Raw genomic sequence first — 13,427 nt, forward strand, 5'->3', positions numbered from 1 at the left:
GATGTAGTCCTTAGTATGAGATACCTTAGGATCATAAGCAATCTCCTCCACTTCACCGATCTCTGAAGCCAATTTGAACATTGTCTTGACCGTGAAGAAATCCACCGGAATGTGTCTGATGCGAATCCAGAGGCTCATATGTTGAAGGAAGTTCTCCGGGGGAAAGGAAGACCATCGCTCCAACGCCATTGCCCAATGATTATACGACCAAGGTCTGTCCTTCAGGACATTCACTAAATCCTCCTCACGCTGAAACACAAATTGGAACATGTCGCGAGAGAGAGCAATACCACGGACTCTACCTTGCACACGCCACGCCGTTGGCATGTAGTCAATCATCTTCTCCATCGACTGACAATCCGGGTTAAGTAGGCGGCCCAATAAACTTGTTTCATTCTCATCAAAGACTCTGTACTGGGGACTATCAGGGAGGACCAAACGTTCCTCATCATCCAGAGACATCGCCCCAATAGCTTTGTGAAGGAAGTCAGCCATGTTCGCCGCAGAAACGCTGAAGTTGTTCGCGAGGTCACGGCGGAGGGGGAGATTTTGCGGATGTAGGTCAAGAATGATTAAAGTGAAATTCCCACTAATCACGCTATATTCAGCCACAATCTTGAGCGAATTCATTCCAAGATGGAAATACTTGATTGATACGAGAAGGAAAAAAAGGCAATTTGATCCAAAAAGGAAAATTTCTTATTGATTTGATTGAAGATATTAGCGAAAAAGGAAAATAGAAATGCACTTTCCAACAGTAGGATACCGTTGCCAAGGGCCGGTAATTGAACTTCACTCACCGTGAGGAAGAGAAAAAGGAAAGAGAGGATTAGAATTAATTCCACCGGAAATCGCCACTCAATGGAACCACACTATCCTTGTTGCTATTTTAAGGTTAGACTCTTTAGATTTTTGTTTCTAAACCTTAATACTAAATGATCACGGTTGTATCAAACCTAAAAATTGTTTGGATATCTTTCTCATGTTGATAGATCTCTCACCTCTACTTCTAGATCGCCCAGCATAATATTCTTTCAAGACATGCTTTGGTTTCGGGTCGACCATCACCACCTTCTTTGAAGACATGCAACCGAAACGTCAGTCTTTGTAGACATACAAAAAGTAAATATTTACTTATTCCTTCTGTTTGATGTTTAAAAAAAATTTAGACACAAGATGGATATAAACTTTGGGTTTTGTATCCTGTAGTAAAAATTGCAGTCGTTTGGTATTACTATTCAGATGTTTATTGGTTTTGTATCCTGTATAAAAACTAGTGCAGTCCTTTGGTATTACTTTTCTGTCTTGCAATTGATAATAAGATTTTGCATTGTTTGAATGTTGTGCCTTAGATAAGCCTGTTTTAGTACAATCAAATTTTCTAAATTCGATTGAGGTTATATTCATATCAGTTATCTAATATCTTTGTTAATATGTCTCTATGTCATGTATTTGAGTGATTTGCAACTGCATCACTGAGGGATGAAGGGATTACGAATGGATAAGATAAATTTACTCTCTTTTTATTTTTTTTAAATTGTTTTCCGTTGTATTAACTTGTATAATCAGCATTGAGAAATCATTTGGTGTTCATGAATAATGGAGTCTTTTTAATTTTATTGGACATGTAATGAATGTTTGATCTTATAAAGACATAAGAAGGGTAGAAGACAAACCTGAGAACACATAATAAAATATTAAAGTGTGACAGCAAATATTTATATCCTTTACATTCCATCAATTTAGTTCTTATTTCTTCTCCTGATCTTCTTCTTGCTCTGTTTTTGGTTTAATTTATGTGTTCTGGTCACCTTACGCTAACGGATCAAACTCATATTTCGTAATATATTGGTTAGGTTATTGGTGAGGAATGGATAAAAGTGATACTGCAAATTATTCATTGGAATAGTCCACAAAACCAAGTTCAAAAAAAAAAAGGTTAGTACTATCTTCAATGCAGATGAATTGAGGAACCGTTAAATAAACAGTAGAATCTAGGCTTGGGCGTTCCATCCCCCCCTCGGATTCGGTTCAGTTTAAACGGGTTTTCGGATTTTCGGATGTAAGCCTAGAAGTCCCATTCGGTTTTTTTAAATTTCCAGTACGGTGTCGGTTCGGAACCAACCGGGTTCGGATCAGTCCGGATAAAGCTCAGAAGATCCGCTTAAACCCGACATTGAAATGGACCCGGGTCGGTTTTGGGTTTTGTAACCAAAATAACCAAAAACTCCCGAAGAAACCCGAAGAAACGGAACAAACTTGACTCTAAAAATTAGAAAGATATTGAAATCGAAAGCCATATAATAGTACTAGAGTATTAGACAACACAAATTAAACCATAAGAAAATCAAAATGCTCAGTCTTATTGTGGGATTTTGCATCTCCCCACTATGAAAATACAAACGATCGTTAACAGCTTCATATTCATCTTCTTTTTTATGGTTTCTCAATGAAAAGATGATGTCAAAACCACCTGTAAACATAAAAGCACATATGTAAGTGAATAATAAAAACAAGAAATTACAGAAAACAATGAAAAATAAAACAGAAAACATGCATATAAAAGATGAATTAATGAAAAAAAAATGAATCAAAAGACATGCAAATAGAAGATGTTTCTATTGATTTGGAATAGATTAAAAATTTCCAGAAAAACCGAAGAAGAAGAAAGAAAACTAACGAACATGTGATTGATTTTGATTCTTCTAATTCTCAGATAAAGCATGAGACAGAGAGACAAAGAGATTTATGGTTCCATTTTATTATTATAAGATTGAATCAAAAAGCTTTGTTCTTTTGGGATTAGGGTTAGTCGCCGAAAGGAAAACGAGAATAGGAGAGAGAGAGGAAAATACATGGAAATTATGTAAATGTAACATCATATAACATAAATTATATATAAGATCGGTTTAGCTCTGGTGCTTCGTTCGGACTCGGTTTACAACCGAACCGATCGGTTATCCGAAAGCCAAGAGGTTAAGACCCATTCGGTATTTAGCATGGATCCGTTACCGATCCGAACCCGCTACTCCGGTTTGGGTAAAGGTATGGGCTTCGGTTATATTTATGTTCGAATCATTAGGGGTAGACGGTTTAGGATTGTAGAAATACTTATATTTAATTATGTTATCAAATAGACACACTTATTGTCCTATCTGCGAGTATGAACTGAAGAGTCTCCACAAGCGTAATTAGATGGTTGTGTCCATGAATGCAAAACTTTGATTTCAACCTTCCAAGTTCTTTTAAATGGTTTGACATTGTTCAACAAACTTATTCGGTCTGATGTAACCATAGCCATTTGCATCTCCGTTTTTTTTTATCGTAAGAGGTGTGAAAAGTCATAGGCGATAGAAGATGTTTTATAGTGATTTGGTACTAAAGATTAGGTTAAATGAGTATATCGTGAGGATATTCTGATTTCCGTAGTTTATGAGATCAAAACCCTATATCCATATTTTTAGGAGCTGTTTTATAAAGTTAAGAAATGCAATCTTAAGAATGTAGATAGAAAGTTGATAAATATGGAGCTCGGAATATAAGGAAGAATATCTTGAAAATTAAAAAGAATTAAGTTGTCAGAGGTTATTTTGTTTGCACGGCACGTTAGTTAAGGTTAGATTTATCTATTATTAATGAGGTTAGAATATTCTATTCTATTTGATTATATGTAGATAATTAATAGAAATATAAATAACTGAAATTATAAAATCGATATCAACTGAAGTCGCCCTTGCCCTTTATAATCTCCGTTTTTAATAGATTAAAAAAAACAAAACACATGTAATGTCAATGATGAACAGGATCTAAAATCTATATGATTGAAGCGTATATGCAGACCATATTGTGTTCATAATTATAATTTTTAATTTGTTGTAATGTTTTGTATGGTTGAAGATGAACAAAATATGCGCAGGAGTCAAGGGATCGATACTACTCGTGTTCTTTGTAAATCTGAGCAGGAGTCGAGGAATCATCTCTTTTTTGAGTGTGTTTACACGACTAAAGTTTGGGAGTTTATAGCAAAAGGTATATTGGGTAGCTCGTATACAAATCATTGGTCAGAGATCATGGAGATTATCACAGATTCATTAAGGGAGAAGAAGAGTCTGTTCTGTATAAGGTACTCTTTTCAAGCTGTTCTTTATGCGGTGTGGAGAGAACGTAATAAGATCAGACATGGAGATAAGTTGTTGCCTTTAGAGGCGCTTAAAAGAATGCTTGATAAGAGTATCTGACACAAGATCGTGTGATGCGCAAGAAGGGGATCAAAGGAATGGAGGAGTTGATGCAATTTTGGTTAATACTAGGTTGTAAAGTGTGGAGTTTTTTTGAGTTTTTTGAGTTTTTTTGAGTTTTTTTTAAAATAAACAGGAAGCATTTGATGTAATAAGGCTTTTTTGCTGAATAAATTTAACATTCATTCAAAAAAAAAAGATGAACAAAATATGAAACAATTTGATTTCTTTCTGTGTGCAGGTAGTGATCTGAGAAGAAGCAGAAACGCTAATGTATATAAACATGATCGTCAATTAGTGTTATTATATTATTCTTCTATACTAACATGATGTCCAATTAGATTATTGCATTATTCTTGTATATAGATCTTGGAATATAAGCAAAGAAGATCATGTATAGTAACATGAAGTCCAATTAGAGTTATTGTATTATTATTCTAATAGTTAATAATGTACCGGTTTAATTAGTTTAATTGCCATGGTTTTAGTAAATTAGATTTTGATTTACTTTAAGTTATCTGGACATATTATTTAGATAACATGTAAAACCTTATTGTAACAAATTTGTTAAGGTCAAAACATATGTAGCAAGTTATCTGGACATATTATTTAGATAACATGTAAAATCTTATTGTAACAAACTTGTTAAGGTCAAAATATATGTAGCGTACTAATAAAAATGAAAGAGTCCAAATTTTAAAATCAACATTTTTATGGTAGATAAAATTTAAGACCCTAAATTAATAGAGTAGATTCTTCGTCAATATAAAACATGTATCTTTTGAAACAAATTTTTGTAATAAATACGTAACTTTTTGAAAAAGAAGAAATATTATATTATGAAAAATGAATGAAACATTAATAATTTATAACAAATAAAAGGAAATATGCCGGGAAACCCCTAGGTCAGACAAAAAAAGTCAGTGAGAGAAAAAAAGATTAGATCTGGCTTTTTCCTCCAGTGATGGCGTTGGGAGATCAATTAGTGTGACTTGTTTTCCGTTCTTCATTTTTATATCACGCGATAGGACTGGAGATTTTATCTGATATCCGAACCCGAATCCGAATCTGACCCAAAAAACCTGAACCCGGATCTGAACCGAAATAGCAAAAATACCCGAACGGGTTTTGTATTGAACAAGTTTGGATAGTCGAACCCGATCACTTATATACAAAACCCAAAGTAATATCCGAAGTCATCAGAACATATGTATACTTTAACCCAAATCTACATCTTTCACCCAATATGTAATGACTGATTTCTCTTAACCGATTTTGGTTTAATTGATATTATATAAAATCAATACCAAATCACTATTTTTCCTAACCTAAACGTATACTATATATATATATATCTTTCTTAAACGTGAGAGATTAAGGCACCATCTGCATCTCTCTTTTTTTTTTCCTACAAGATCTTCTTTTCTAAAATATTGTTCTTCTCACGATCCATGTAAAATTTCTCGGAGACATTAGTTGTTGCCGTCATCAACGATAACCACCATAAACGTCAATGTAACAACCGGAGCCACCTCAAACCATTTTGTTGTTCTTCGTACAGAGGGGTAGTTTCCATCCATGGAGCTTTCCTTGTTACTCTAGATCGTGTTACGTAACGAAAGCAAGAGAAGGAACAGTTTTTTTTTTTGCAAGAATTATGTGGTTTAAAAAACTTTTATCAGTATTTCAAAAAAAATTATCAAATGCTTTAGTTTTTTCGTTTATATCCGAAATACCCAAACCGAAGTGCAGAAATACACGAACAGGTTTTTACTTCTATACCGAAATAATTGACCCGAATACGAATGGGTGTCTGAACGCCCACTCCTATTACACGAGCTGGATTGTTCCAGTACAATCTCTCAAATTAAAATATTTTTTTAAAAAATTTCTTATTTAATTTTAAATTTTAGGAATAATTAAAAAATTTTGCGATGAAAAATTAAAATTTGGCAAACTTAATTCTGAATGAAAAAATTAATTTTAAGCTTTAGAAAAAAAAATCAAATTTTATATAAAAAAAGTTGAAGGCTACCACAATTTAGTTTCTTTATTCCAAAAACTTAAAATAAAACTACATATTTTTAGGATTTGTTTTTAAATTTTGGGGTTATTTAATTTCTTTGAAAATTATTAATAGTTTTGATTAAAATGAGCATAGGTTGAGTAGTAAAATGAATATAATTTTAAAAGTTAGTGTATTAAAATGAACACAATAAATATTTGAGGTATTAAAATAGGTAGCAAAAGAAATTGGATATTAAATAGCTTAACAAAATTTAAATGAGGTATTTTATGAAACATTTCCATAGTAGTATGGAATTTTAATTTATATATTTAGAAATTATTTATATTTAGATTATTTTTACTAAATCTTAATCACATTACTTTTACTAATTTTAACTTTGAGGTATAAGATTAAATTATATAGTAACTCTCAAGTGAAATGTACTAGATAGATTCTTTATGATTTTATTATTTTTTTTGTTTGATCCTACGAAGTTAATTTTAATTTCACTGGTATTTGATTTATTTTTCATTTGATTTAATAAGAAGTATATATTTATATTTAAAATCAAATTTTATAATTTTGGAAATTTTTCCTTAATTGAAAGTCTACTAACATCTTAAAATCGTTTTCATTTTGATACTGTATATTCAAAAACTCAATTTCCTCCCACCAATATTTATTCTTATAAATTCATCAAAATCACTTAAAAAAATGAGATTAATTTTTTTATTCGTTTTCATCCAACTCGAAATAACCAAACTCATTTTTCTTGAATTATCTATTTATATTCATGGTTTTTGTTATTGATTTGTATATCAAGAGTTTATAAAAATTATGTGGCAAATATTTTTCTATATTTTTGAAAAGCTATGTTGATATGCAAGATATTTTCTTTGGGTTGTTTGGCTACGTAAATACATATTTCTCTCATTCGTTCAAAAATATTAAGTTCACTCTAGAAGATTGTGAAAAAACGATAATAATTGAAACTAAGAGCTATTTCCACTGGAATGGCGAGCTTTGGTTGTGATGTCTTAGGTTATGGGTTCTTTTGACTCTGAGATGCAGGTCCCAAGAGGGAAGACTAAACATATTTGCTTGTATATTGCATCATGTCACCATGTCCCTTTTAGCATATGCTACTGAGAGCCGTGCCTATAGCATGATTATAAAGACATTGGCTTTAGGCCCCAACATAATCTAAAAATTTAGGGGCCCCTAGTTGTAGTAAACTTTTATAATTAACCACTATAAATCTCACTTAATAAGGTTTCAACATAAGTTCAGTCTTTATTTTAATTATAGTAAGCATGTACTCTTAACTAATTTTATTATGTTATAACTAAATTAATAATTAGTTTTAAGATATACTTTAATCTTTGCTTTTCATTCCACAGTTTTCATTTTATAATTAGCTTTTTAAATTAATGAAATAGCATTTATGTACAATAATCTTATCATTTAATTCTTACTTATGATTAAATATAATTTTGAACTAAAATTATATTTATTAGTATTAACCTTTTAAGAAAAAAATTATTCGTTTTAGGCCTCTAAAATGCTTCGCACGGCACTGATGCTACTATGTTATAAGCTTTTGTTTGTCTTTGTTGAGCAACAATGGTTTTCCTATCATCAAGCTCGACTGATATAACTAAAATAATAGTTTTTTCTACAATCTCTCTTCTTCTTTTCCTTTTCTTTTCAAAACCATTTTTCGTAGCATGGATATCCATCAGATTTAGATAATTTTGAAGATTGAACGATATAGAGTGAATTGGATTTTGAGCAAGTTTAAGATAGTGTCGAGATATAATCACCCATATATGTTTTAAAAGAGCTTCTTTTAAAGATATAAAATAGTATATATATACTCTCTTGGTTCCTAAAACATGTATATATGTTTATGTGTTTCTTACACATATTAACGAAAATATAATATTTGGCCGTTCGACGTCAAAAAAAAAAAAAAAACGAAAATATAATATTTTTCTTATAATAAATGTATTATCTCTTAAGAGATTTGCCAAAAATGACTCAAAACTTAATTTTGAATACAAAAGTGTACTCCAAATTCAACCAAATGAAAAAGTAACTCAAAAGTGTAGTGAAATTACAACAGTTCCCTTATGAACAAACAGAAAACATGTATTCAGTTTTACCTTTATAACCCTCCGTCAGAGAAGACTTAGGAGAAGACTTCTTTGTAAGTCTTCTCGTTCAGTAAATCTTAAAAATAATTTTATAATTTTATAAAAAGTATTATGATGGGTAAAAAATTGAAATCATGTAATAATAAACATTTTTCAATGATGTAAATTTACTTCATCTGAAATTGAATTATTTTCAACATAGATGAGTGAATGTATATTGGCTCATGAGTCATTGGTTTAGGGCTTGGTAACATATGTTATAGTATTGTATGTATATCTAGGGTTAGATTCCGAAATCTTACCTTCATTTTTTTTTCAAATTGACTCATATATGTTTAGTAAGTATCTAATAACTTGATTTAAACATTTTCTAAGTTTCTTTTAAGTTTACGAAATTGTTTTTTGCATAGTTAATTGATTTTAGGGTCTGGAAGACTCACAAAAAACTTAAAAAGAAGTCTTCCGACACATTCCGCCTAAATTTTAGTAGAATTTAGGGTCCCCGCCTAAATTTTGGAAAATTTTAGATTTTCCGCCTAAATCAAAGTCTTCCATAAGTCATCTAGGAGTCTTCTAGAGAAAGTTTTCTTATGGATTAGATCTTAAAAATAACTAATAAATTTTATAAAAAATATTTTCAAAGGGAAAAAGTCAAAATCATGTATTAATAAACATTTCTAAAAGATGGAAATTTAGTTTTTGAAATTGAATTATTTTTAACATAGATGAATGAATGTAGACTGAGTCATGATATTCTTTGGTTTATGGTGTGGTAACATATGTTGTAGTATTGTTAGTATTTTTAGAGTTAGATTTTGAAATCTCATCTTATTTTTTTTTAAAAAAAATTGACCTATATGTGATTAGTGGCTATCTAATAACTTGATTTAAACATTTTCTAAATATCTTAAAAGTTTAAGAAAATGTTTTTTGCTTAGTTATTTGATAATAAGGTCTGGAAGACTCACAGAAGACTTTCCAAGAAGTCTTTTGACATATCCCGCCTACATTTTAGTAGAATTTAGGGTTTCCGCCTAAATTTAGAAAAATTTAGGTTTTCTGCCTAAATCGAAGTCTTCGAGAAGTCTTCCCGAAGTCTTTTAGGGAAAGTCTTCTCATGTATTAGATCCTAAAAATAATTAATAAATTTAATAAAAAAAATATTTTGTAAGATAAAAAATAGAAATCATGTATTAATAAACATTTCAAAACGATAGAAATTTAGTTTTACTAAATTTGAATTATTTTTAACATAGATGAGTGAATGTAGAATTAGTCATGATAGCATTTAGTTTAGGGTTTGGTAACATATGTTATAGTATTTTTGGTATTTTTAGGATTAGATTTCGGAATCTTAACTTTAAAAAACTTGTTTTGACCTCCATGTGTTTAGTTTTGTGTATATTAAACACTTTATAAGTTGATTATAAGTTTAATGAATTACTATTTGCTATTTAGTTAGTTATCTGATTAGGTTATGGTTTTGAAGACTTCCAGAACCTAAATTTAGTAGAATTTAGTAGATTTAGGTTTAGTAGAATTTAGGTTTCCCGCCTAAATTTTAGTAGAATATAGGTTTCCCGCCTAAAGCGAAGTCTTCCAGAAGTCTTATAGAAGTCTTCTCATGTATTTGAATTTAGGATCTAGAATTCTCTTAGAAGACTTCCCAAGAAGTCTTCTATATCAAGTCTTCTATATCGAAAATATTTAACCTAATTGGAATTTTTGTCTTCATATATAAAGAAAATTTACACATTATCTTTCTTCCTCTCAAGTGGCTGCAACAATAATGTAATGTTTCCCACTCTAAAACTCTCCAATCTCTCTCTAATCTCTTTGAACATCAAAACACCAAATTTAAATCTCTGAGAAAAATAATGTAATGTTTCTCACTCTTAGAAGTCTTCTCTTAGAAGACTTCCCAAGAAGTCTTCTATATCGAAAATATTTAACCTAATTGGAATTTTTGTTTTCATATATAAAGAAAATTTACACATTATCTTTCTTCCTCTCAAATGGCTGCAACAATAATGTAATGTTTCTCAATCTACAACTCTCTAACCTCTCTCTAATCTCTTTGAACATCAAAACACCAAATTTAAATCCATTTCTCATTTTTTTCTTATGTCTTCTCACTAATTTATCTTCTTTTTGCAGGTTTTTCATTACATGGTTCTCATCTTTCACTCATTCAAAGGTAGATCTATAAATGTTGGATATGTATTATTTTGTGTTTTATATATTATATTCTAAAAAAGCTATAGATTCAACCTATTGTGACTGTTTTGTTTATTATTTAAGCATAAAATTATATTTTTGAAGTTTTTATCTGTTTTGAAGCCATTTGAATGTTTTTGAATTTGCAGGTTTTCCAGATCTGAGAAAGACTTTGAAAGACTTTTTAGAAGACTCTCGGAAGACTTCTAGACAAGTCTTCTAATGCATTTTATGCTAGAAGACTTCGTGAGACTTCTCACGAAGTCTTCTGCCCAAAGTGATATAAATTTTGGATATGTATTTTTTGTGTTTTATATATTGGATTCTAAAAAGTTATAATTCAACCTAATGTGACAATTTTTTGTTTATTATTAAGCATAAAAATGTGTTTTTGAAGTTTTCTCTGTTTTAAAGCTATTTGAATGCTTTTGAATATATAAAATTTTCAGATCTAAATCAGACTTTGGAATACTTCTCAGAAGACTCTTGGAAGACTCTCAGAAGACTTCCCATGCATTTTATGCTAGAAGACGTCCCACGAAGTCTTCATGAAGTCTTCCAAAGTTTGAATATGCAGATTTTTCAGATATAAGTTAGACTTTGGAAGATTTCTCAGAAGACTCTTGGAAGACTCTCAGAAACTCTCGGAAAACTCTTGGGAGACTAAGAAACTCTCGGAAGACTCTTGGCAGACTTCTTGAGAAGTCTTCTAATGTATTTTATGCTAGAAGACTTCCCACAAAGTCTTCGGGAAGTCTTCCAAAGTCTTCTGTCCAAAGTGGTACAAAGGAATGATGTCAAGTGGACTACAAGCTTATCTATATTGAGGAATGATATCTAGTTCCATGTGTAATAGATTTGTTTATGGTTTGTTTTATGATTTGTTATTATTTCAATTGCAAAAGTAACCCACGCAGACATCTTCCGTCATTGAGAAGATTTAGGGAAGACTTTCAGAAGATTTCTGTAGAAGTTTTCTCGAGGAAGACTTCTAAGGAAATCTTCTACAAAAAGTTAAATTTCTGACCAACTTAGGTCAAATTTAAAAGTAACCTGTTTATCAGAGAAGACTTCTTTAGAAGTCTTCTCTGGGAATTTCGAAATTTTTTGTTTACAAAGGAAAGTTAAAAGACTTCTAGGGAAGTATTCTATTCTAAAGAAGTCTTTTTCGTCGAACAGATCTGAAAAATAAAATGTGGTTCGCGTTTTCATACCTTGAACTCGTGAGATGGCTTGTGTGGTTTCTCCAATCACCCAGAACTTCATCAGAACAACTACCTACTCGTTAATCACCAAGAATCGTGAGCTTATGAACCTTACATAATTTGTAATCAAAATCTTCAGTTTTTTGATGAATTTTGAGAGAAAGTGTAAGATATGTGGTTTGTGTGGATAGGAAATGAGAAAGGATGAGAAAAAATCGAAACTTTAGGGCATTAACACTCTCAATTTGGTAGTTCATGGTTGTTGAGGTATTGATGTCAATGGCAAAGTTGTGAATATTTGGTGAAGATGAGGATGGTAAGGTGAAAGCATTATTTTCGGATAAAAAAAGTAACGGCATTTTCGTGAATAACTAGAACTTCTAGGGTGAATAGCACAAAACAAAGTTTCAAAAAAACATAGGTTATTTTTGTGTTTGACTTGAAATTTTGAGTCATTTTTGAAAAAACCCTTATTTCTTATTTACCAATTTTCCATAATTATAAACCAATAGTATTTCAAAGGTACAATTAATTTTTTGAAGTTGGCAACTCATCATTATTTACTAATAAAAATTGCATTAGAAAACTTGAAACATGCATCTTTGTGAAACAAAAGTTTTGTTCTAAAACAATTATTTTTTAGGAACAAATGAAGTATATACTTAATCTAATAGATTCACTACAAGAAAACAGCGACATACTGAGAGAAAAATTCGTCGGTATTTCGTCGGAATAAAATTATTCTGACGACATACCGACGAAACAAGTCCTCGGAAATAACTCCTCGAAAATTCATTTTTCCTCGGAAATACCTCGGAATTTTCCAACGGAATTCCGAGGAAACAAATTTCCGAGGAAACTCCGAGGACCACCAGTTCGTCGGAAAGCTCCTCGGAATATACCGAGGGAGAACTTCCTCGGGATATTTCGATGGACTTTCCGATGGTCCAATCCTCGGAAGTTCCGACGAAATGTTCCTCGGAATTTTCATCGGGAATTTCCGAGGAACGGAGCGGTCGGAAAATTCCGAGGAACGAGTCCCTCGGTATATGCCGAGGAATGAGTCCCTCGGTATATTCCGAGGAATGAAACATGTCCCTCGGTATATTCCGAGGGTTCATTTCCTCGGAATTTAAAAAAAATTAATTTTTTTTTAAAAAATAAAAATTTTGAAATTTAAATTCGAAAATATAAAATTAAAATTGAAAACATATTAGTTAATATTCAAAGTTGTACAAATAAAAAATAAAACATTTCGAGTTTTTGAAAAAAAAAAAAACTACGGGTCTAGCACGTTCGGGAACACCTCGTTCGGGTACATCCTCTGCATCAACTCCATCATTTGTTGGTTCAGCCTCCTCTGTGCCTCATAGCCCGCCTGTTGAGCCGCCATCTGGGTCTCCAACAAAGATATGCGATCATCCTTGTTCTTCAACTGAGCCGTAAGTACTTCTGGATCAACAAAGGGCGGTGGTGCAGAAGGAGGAACCGATCGGGTGCGACGACCCAAACCGACCCAACGTCCCTTCTTCCTTGGAACCGACTGAAATAGAAAATAGCCAAATTTAAATCAAGAAATAAATGAATTGAACTTTTAAAAAAA

At 31.4% G+C, this 13,427-nt stretch overlaps 1 long non-coding RNA gene across 1 annotated transcript; it reads right to left on the reverse strand.

The window, feature by feature from the left end:
• Window positions 1-2,266: 2,266 nt before the first annotated feature.
• On the reverse strand, window positions 2,267-2,847 carry LOC106311219. Its single transcript, XR_001263950.1, has 2 exons — window positions 2,685-2,847; window positions 2,267-2,473 (listed from the first exon to the last, which is right to left on the reverse strand). It is a non-coding gene; the product is annotated as an uncharacterized LOC106311219 (long non-coding RNA).
• Window positions 2,848-13,427: the final 10,580 nt, after the last annotated feature.

The sequence above is a fragment of the Brassica oleracea genome, chromosome C8 (genome assembly GCF_000695525.1).
Source record: "Brassica oleracea var. oleracea cultivar TO1000 chromosome C8, BOL, whole genome shotgun sequence".
Classification (NCBI taxonomy): domain Eukaryota; kingdom Viridiplantae; phylum Streptophyta; class Magnoliopsida; order Brassicales; family Brassicaceae; genus Brassica; species Brassica oleracea.